Below are 8,641 nucleotides of genomic sequence, written 5' to 3'. Positions count from 1 at the left end.
TACTTAACAAGACATTCAATGAAGAAAACTGCACATTTAGCGATCTAAGTGGTAAGACATATGTGGGAAAAATAAAGAGTGCAAAAAAAGGAGCCATCATTTTATTACTTTGTGTTATATGTATTCAAAAGTTCAGATTATGTGCATACGTGTAGTCTGATGCATCCCAGGGTGTACACAGATCTGCACAAGTAGCAGATGTACTAGGTTTACATCAGGAAGTACTGCAGGGCTTATTAGAGCTCAGTAACTGCATTATCACTTGTGGCCTGCAGATGACAACACACAACCCTTCCGTAGTATATTCTAGTGAGCACTGTTATATATAGACTATCCCGATGTCAGGATTTATGTGTAAACCCTGTACAGTTCTTGTATACAATGCATAGACGATCCATTTAATAAGTCAGTATACAGTATGTGTCAAATAAGGATGTAATAAACCCTAAAAATATTGAGTATTCCCCCCCTCACATAGCACATGATATGTAAAACATGTAAATCACAGGTCCTGAGGCAGGTCTTCAATTTTAACTAGTTTTCTTTTTCTCACTATGCCACCTTTTCTTACAGGGATATTGTGCTTTAATCAAAGTAAGACAATGATCAGCAATAAAGCAATTGATGTATCAGGTAAATATATAACTGGCTGTATATCGGTGCACACACTATATGAAACACACACACATAGCGGTAAGCCACAACATTAACACCTTGGGCTCTCTGACTGTGGCTATGCTGCCCCATACACAGCAAACTGTGATGCCCTGTGTGTTCTGACACTTTTCTATCATAGCCAGCATTAACTTTTTCCGCAAAATTGTGCTATAGTAGTTCTTCTGTGGGATTGGACCAGACTGGCTGCTCGCTCCCCACGTGCATCTATGAGCCTTGGTTGCCCATGACCTTGTCACCAGTTCACCATTTGTCCTCCCTGGGACCACATTGGTAGGTACTAACCACTGCATACCGGGAACACCCCAGAAGATCTGCCATTTTGCAGAGCCTCTGACCCAGTATTCTAGCCATCACAACTTGGCCCTTGTCAATGTAATTTAGTTCCTTACCCTTACCCATTTTTCCTGCTTCCAACATATCAACTTCAAGAACTGATTGTTCACTTGTTGCCTAATTACCCACTCTTTGACAGGTACCAGTGTAAAGATATGATCAATCAACCATCTTAATCTCCCATATTACCACCCTCTACACAGCTAACACAAGACAACAACCCTCTGACCAACATTGGTACACACACAGCCCACTCAGTACTTTTACCTTTGCATTCTAGCTGGTCCAGTGTGCTATATAATGTTGCACGTGTCCTTGTGTTTTAAACTCCCATTGTCCCATAGATTGTAAGCTTGCGAGCAGGGTTCTCTTACTTCTCTGTCTGTATGTATTACCCAGTATTGTTTTATTAATGTTTGTTCCCAATTGTAAAGGGCTACGGAATTTGCTGGCGCTATATAAATAAATGATGATGAATGTTATTGAATTCACTTGTCAGTGGTTTTAATGTTGTGGCTGATCAGTGTTTTAAGTACATAGGGCCATACTAGGAAGAAGCTGCTTACATTTTTGCGGTTAGTAAAATGACCTTTAAGTTTAAGATGAGCAGTGATTTTTTTCGAGAGGACACCTGTTAAAACTACTATTACTGTACAATTACTGCATTTATTAGTATTGCAAGTTGATTAATGAACGTATACTTGTGACTGGATCACTTATAAATAACTTATTTGTGACTGGATAATGTAAAAATAATTTATTGTAAAAATGTATTTCAATCAGAGGTGCAGGCACCAATGTATAATTTGAAATGCACTTATTGTGTTCTATTGGGATGTGTTTTGTATGGAAGTGTCATTATTTGGGTTTGTAACTTTGCTAGAGGAAGTCTGTTTGCTGATAGCAGGGAATGCTAAGTAAGTCTTTATGTGAAGTGACAAACACCTGTTTAGCCTGTACACCCAGCAGGGGGGCACTGCCTGGCTGTCTGGCGTGGCTGCATCTCAGATAATGCAAGCATCAAGTTTTAGCACATAACAAAGTAGTATAAATATTGTTAGTTTTGCATTGCATGTAAATCCATGTTTGGGTAAACCTGTTGCATATACTGATACTAAAAATAGCTCAGACCTCAGGGGGCTGGCTTACCCTCTGCGAGGAGTTATGTCAAAACTGTATAAAAAGGGAGCTGTTTGAGCAAGTAACGTATCATCATTCTTGTACCATCTGACCTCATCACTTGTACCTCAATCAGTGTGACTGCAAATAAACATCACTTGCTTCAAAGACCTGCTTGAAAATGTCTTTCATGCTGAAAATCCTGTGACCTACAGATTATACTCAAAATCTAATCCGTTTCCCGCTGTCTGAGGTTAGGACCCAGCTACGCTGCACCACCACTCTGCCCACTACCCAGCAGCTTGAGCCAGTTTGATAGGCCAGGGGGGATCCATTCACAGCAACCCTGATCTATTGTAAGCGGTCAGGGGCACCAGCCCAGGTGTACCAGCAAGGGAGTACCCTAGCAGTGACAGTTACCCAGAAGGAACCCGGTACTGGATGCCGGTAAGGAGTCCAGTGGTGGCAACATTTGCAAGCCCCCCTACTGCGGAAAGAGGGCACATTTGGGATAACGAAAGGCAATGGTGACAAAATATGTCCAGCCGGTTCCCAGCAACAACAGACAGGGCAGCATAGGCGGTCCATCCTGTCACAATAGCCATCAACAAAATAAAGATAAATTATTTTTTCCCAGAAAGCCTTGCTCTGTAAATGGATGGGTGCATATTTTCTATGAGAGTTCACTTGAAACTCTCCCTATTTAATTTTAATGTTTCTTTGAGGCTACCTATATTTCACATGCAGAGCACTCGCTCCTCTGAGGTGTTCCTATAAAGAGTTAAAAAGAGGCTGATAAAGAGGCAACCAGGGCCCATAATGATTATAATGAGACAACCAGTGCCAGATGTTTAATGCAGCAGGTTTTGGAGACAGAATATGTAAGATATTTATATACAGAGGGCTAATTTTCATGCTGAAAAAGTCTATTTTAGCCATTTCAAATTCATTGGTAGATTTAACAATAATTAAACTCACAATCTTTGCCTTTTAGAGTGCACACTACTTAACATAAATATATTTTGTATAAATGATGAGAGTGGCACCACTTAGTTGCCATCTTAGACAGATAAATCCCTACGAACAGCCCTACCTTTCCTACAATGATGAGCTCTAACAAGAGGGAAACAGGCTACCTGTCTCAGCACGACCTAGTGTCAGGTTGTAAACACCCAGTGACACAAAAGTTCCCAATGTAAATGTCATTTCCCAGACATCTGAGATGCAGAATTAGAGTCAACTATCATGGATGGAAAAGTATCTAACATGTGTCATAGCTACAAAATCAATATGTTCTAAAATTGGCCCATCACAACTAAGCCAATAGTCAATAGCATATTAATATGTGGATAGAAATGTCTGTTTGTTATAATTACCTCTCTTTAGATTTTTCTTGTCAATCCAAGGCCTTGTGTATAGCATTCAATAGATGTCACTGTAGATTCCCTGTATATTAGATAACTGGTTCTTTAAAGTGCACCCAATAACGGCAGTCACTCTGTGATCTAAACCAATATGTATGAGAATGCAGCCTGGCTCATTTGGAACCAGTGATATTATTTGAGGCAGCTTTGTCAGTTTCCTAGTAATAGTATAGACTGCATTCTCAAAAAAAATTCAGCTAATACATTAGCTGCCTATACCATATTATACATATCAAGAGTGTATTTTGAGGAAGTCACATTAACATATATGTTTTTCCATAGGTTTATGCTCAGAACTGGATGCAATCCCTAAGGAGTTTCACCAACATGTTTATGGTGTAATATTGCCCTCTAATGAGTTTGTGTGTGTCACCAACTGCAGCAAATTAAACAAGTTTTCTGTGAGCTGCAATATGGGAGTGTGCTTGGTCTCTGTCCAAGGACTCAGTTGCTAGTAAGTACCTCTAGCATTACTTTATTCTAGATTTTTACTGCTTTCCACTCTTCTCCAATTCCAAATATTTAGTAGAGAGTTTATATTTTATCAGGTGTGCCTTGTTCTGCAGGTGCCCATAGGCCATCTAAAAAGATACAAAATTATCACCAGCTCAGAGGTGGCGCTAAATGGTATTCTGCTAATACTTTCACATGGATACCTTTTGCTTCATCTAACTGCTATGAACATTTTCATTATCTCATTGCTCATTTCTAACTATAATGTTAGACTTGGCAAAGTTGAGGCAGAATTTTGCACAAATATAATTATGCAGTGAAACAAGTTATTTTGTATCTTGGAATTTCTTGTTTGGTTACACGTTTTTGAATGGCATTCCACACTATATTTATAAATTCTGCATTTATGAAATTAACAGACACAAAAATACTGATGAGCGCTACTTGGAGTAAATAATTGTATATCTTAATTTATTTAATTAAAACAAATAAAAAATCATATATAGTAACAGATGTATTCAACACGCTAGTATTGGCAAATACAATACACAAAATAAAATAAATAAGATAAAGCATAAAACCTCCCAATTAATTACTGAGCCGACTCATATAGGTTCATTTATCATGTGAACCCAGATGAAATTAATTTGCATTCAAAACACTCATATGGCTATTCTTCCTGTGTATTTCAAACCAAATTGTATTACATAATCATATTTCATCATCTCTGTGTAGATCCTCATAAAGCTTTATCCAATTATACATAGGGTTCACAGTTCCAGTGTGTTTAACCCTTTAGCCACAATTCATTGCTGGATCCAATGCACAATATATATGCTCTTTAAGAGGCAGCCTCTATTTAGGAATAGATGATTCAAATTCGATACATCACTGACATCACTGTTAGGGAACACTTCCCAACACCTTTATTAAGAAAATAACAGAGTCAGACCATTTTAGGTGACAATGAGAAGCCAAAAATATTTTTCTCTTGCACTGTCCATAATTGTATTCAGTGTTGTACCTTACTTTCCAAAGAGCATCCGATTCCATGAAATTGGGAAGGATCCATAAAATATGAAGTCCACGATGATGATTAGGCTTGAGAAGCTGGAGGCTTTTTTCCTTCCCAAGAGCAAACACCTGACGCGTTTCTCCGCCTCTTGGGGCGGTTTCATAAGAGGTTGACATTTACAGCTTCAAGGCACCTTTAATTACCATTAGAAACATTGTGGAGACCAATCAACAACAATCTCCTCTTATTGGTTAATTGTAACAAATTACATTTCATTCAAAATTCTAAACAGAACTTTCTCGAAAAAACATTCTGTAATATAAAGCAACCTACCTTTTCTTATGGCATTATAGCATCATAAAGTTAAAATACAGCTTAAACTACATTGTTCCTTGTTTTGCATAAACAAAAACATGTAATTGTTGCCGACCAATCATAGCACCATTTAGATCGACCAATAACTTCAGGTTTTCAGGATCAGCTGATTCTATCTGTCAGCTTAGATCACATGACCGCACTGCACTTTCCATTATCCCTTAAACAGATTATAGCATATCTATAATATGTACTCTAAATAGCAAATCATTCAATAACCAATTGGAATGCGGTTCTTCCAAATCCTTTCAAGAACAAAGAAGAAGCCATTTCCATACATTACCGTGAATACTAAATAGTCCTTAATTCCTATGCCAAACAAAGCAAACCTTAAAAATGAGATATAATAATGATACTAATAAAAATATATGCAATATCTTCATAGTTTTAAAAATAATTAGCAGCTTAGCAGCTCTTCCAACACATCCAATAGGTGGCTGCCTGGTGTCGTTTTTGTTTTTATATTAAATGTTATCCAAATCCATCCAGTGGAAGGCCCAGAACAGACTGCCCAGGTTGAATTTCTGGCCAGGGTACACCAACAGGAGGTTAGATATGGACCCATAACACCGGTAACACCTGTCCATGATCCAACTGGAGCACCTTGCATTAGTTATATCCCAATCGGTGCAGAGGTGTCAAAGATATTCGCCAACAAAGAAACAAACGTCTTCCTTTATACATATATAGGTGTTTTCCAAATCAATTCAGTAGAAGGCAAAGAACTGACTCCCCGGGTCAAAATTCTGGCCAGGGTACACCAACGGGGGGGTCTGACCAGGACGTTAACCCCTTAGTATGTCTTCTGGGATCCAATGTTACCAGTCCCTGAAGTTATCATCCAAATCCATCCAAATGAAAGCTCAAGGACAGGCTTTCCGGGTCAAAATTCTGCCCAGCGAACACTTACGGGAGTTCCAACTGGGACGCTAACCCCATTAAAAACTGGCCACGATCCAACTGGACTACCTCGCTTTGGTTTCATCCTAATCGGTGCAGGGGTGTCCAAATGCATAATCAGACAAGCTAACCAAATCCATCAAGTGGAAGGCTCAGAACAGGCTTCCCGGTTCAAAGCTCTGTCCAGCATACACCAACGGGAGGTCCGACCAGGACCTTAACTCCCTAATATGTCTTCTGGGATTTAGTGTTACCAGTCTGTGAAGTTTTTGTCCAAATCCATCCAGTGAAAGTTCCAGAACACGCTCCACAGGTGAAAGTTTTGCCCAGCGTACTCCAACAGGAAGTTTCACTGGGACCTCAACCCCCTGGTATGTTACCAGTCTGTGAAGTTTATGTTGAAATCCATGCAGTGGAAGTCTCAGAACAGGGTACTGGGTCAAAGTTCTGCCCAGAGTACATCAATGGGAGGTCTGCCTGGGACCTTAATGCCCTTAAAACCTGCCCAGGATCCAACTGGACCACTTCACGTTGGTTTCATCCCAATCGGTGCAGGGGTGTCATAATGCAAACAAACCAATTCCATCCAGTGGAGGGCCCAGAACAGGCTTCCAGAACAGGTCAAAGTTCTGGCCAGCGTACAATAACGGGAGGTTCATATGCCAAATGAGACCAAATGATGCCAAATGAGACCTAGTAGGTCTTATGAGATCTAAGGCTCAGAACAGGCTCTGCGAGTCAAAGTTCTGGCCAGGTCCGACTGGGTTCCTAGACCCCTTAAAATCTGTCCGGAATCCAACTGGACCACCACGCGTTGGTGTCATCCGAATCGGTGCAGGGGTGTCGAAGATATTCACCTACAAACAAATAAACAAACAGACTTCTTCATTTATATATATAGATAATTATTGCTGAAATTACAACAGTGTCAATTAATTCTGCTCTGCAATTTGTTTGGAATAGTGTGGAAAAGTTAAGGCCAATTAAACTGGTTAAATGTGCACAATTTTAGAACCAAATATGTAATTAGGTGAATATTCTGCAGACATTTAGAAAATTGTGCTTATCTCTCTAATTCTGATGTTCTGATTGGCTAATACACAAAGTTTACAAAGATGAGTGGGAGATGAAAACTGAATATAATAAGGTGCTGAGATCCTATTCAAACACACCTAAAAACATGTAAATCTAAAATATAATTTTGGGACAATACGTTATAGAGACCTGATTTCAATTTACATTTTGCCCATTTGATGGCAAAAAGTAATAGTTATGTTTATTTAATCTGCCTATTTTAGAGTCTACTTTTCTTTTTTTATTTTGCATGCTCTTTGACTCCCGCTAAAATACTTTTGTAACTGAGCCAAGAATGAAGAGATTTGCACATTGATTCAATAAAATTAGAACTATTGACCAATGTCAAAAAAATGACTTAGAAAACTGAATAATTTCGAAATTCGCAGATCATGAAGTGTAATCTCAGTATTGTATACTGCATGTTATTCAAACTCTTAGAAACTTGTGAATTCATATTATATTATCTATACTTTTCCTTCTAAAGTTGTAAGACAACAGACCAGTTCTGGTACTCAGGAGACCGGTGCCAAACAGCCATAAGTAAATCTGGAGTCATTGCTGGAGTTACCGTCGGCCTGGCGTTATTGCTTATTATAATTTTAATTTTGGCTTTCTGTATATGTCGACGGAGGAGAAACTCAGACAGAATGATGTGAGTATCAAGGATTCAGCTTGTCAAGTCATGCTTAGCAGAGACGCAAACAAATTAGGTAACATGTCCCAAACTACTGTACTATATCGTGCACAGGTTAATTGCAACAGAGCCAGATTGGTACACGGATGATGGGGAAACGGGTACCCGTGAGAGTTACAGTTCGAGCAGCAAAAGCTTCAGTGCAAATTTGGATAATCTGAACACTGATGTAAAGGTAAGATGGAGGTGAAATGGGTAGTAATTTAGTGGAGTATTAGACAAAACACAAAAAAGCCATCAAAATAGACAATACATTTTAAGGAATGATCAAGAAGAGAATTTTTGAACCATCTTCTAATGATCCCAAATGTCAGTATTTTACAAGATTTTCCTAAACATGCAGAGATTATTATTATTATTATTAGTAGTAGTAGTAGTATTACCATTTATTTATATATAGACGCAGCATGCCCTGTAGCTCTTTACAATTGGTTACAAATATACGGTAATAAAACAAGACTGTGTATTGACAGACATACAAAGTTGTAAGAGAGCCCTGCTCACAACTTTGCAACCTATAGAGATGAATTAAAGTGGACCTATGACCACCAGATGAAAATAGAATAAATATGT

Source organism: Mixophyes fleayi, chromosome 4, assembly GCF_038048845.1.
Source record: "Mixophyes fleayi isolate aMixFle1 chromosome 4, aMixFle1.hap1, whole genome shotgun sequence".
In the NCBI taxonomy this organism is placed as follows: domain Eukaryota; kingdom Metazoa; phylum Chordata; class Amphibia; order Anura; family Limnodynastidae; genus Mixophyes; species Mixophyes fleayi.
This window is presented reverse-complemented; position numbering follows the sequence as displayed.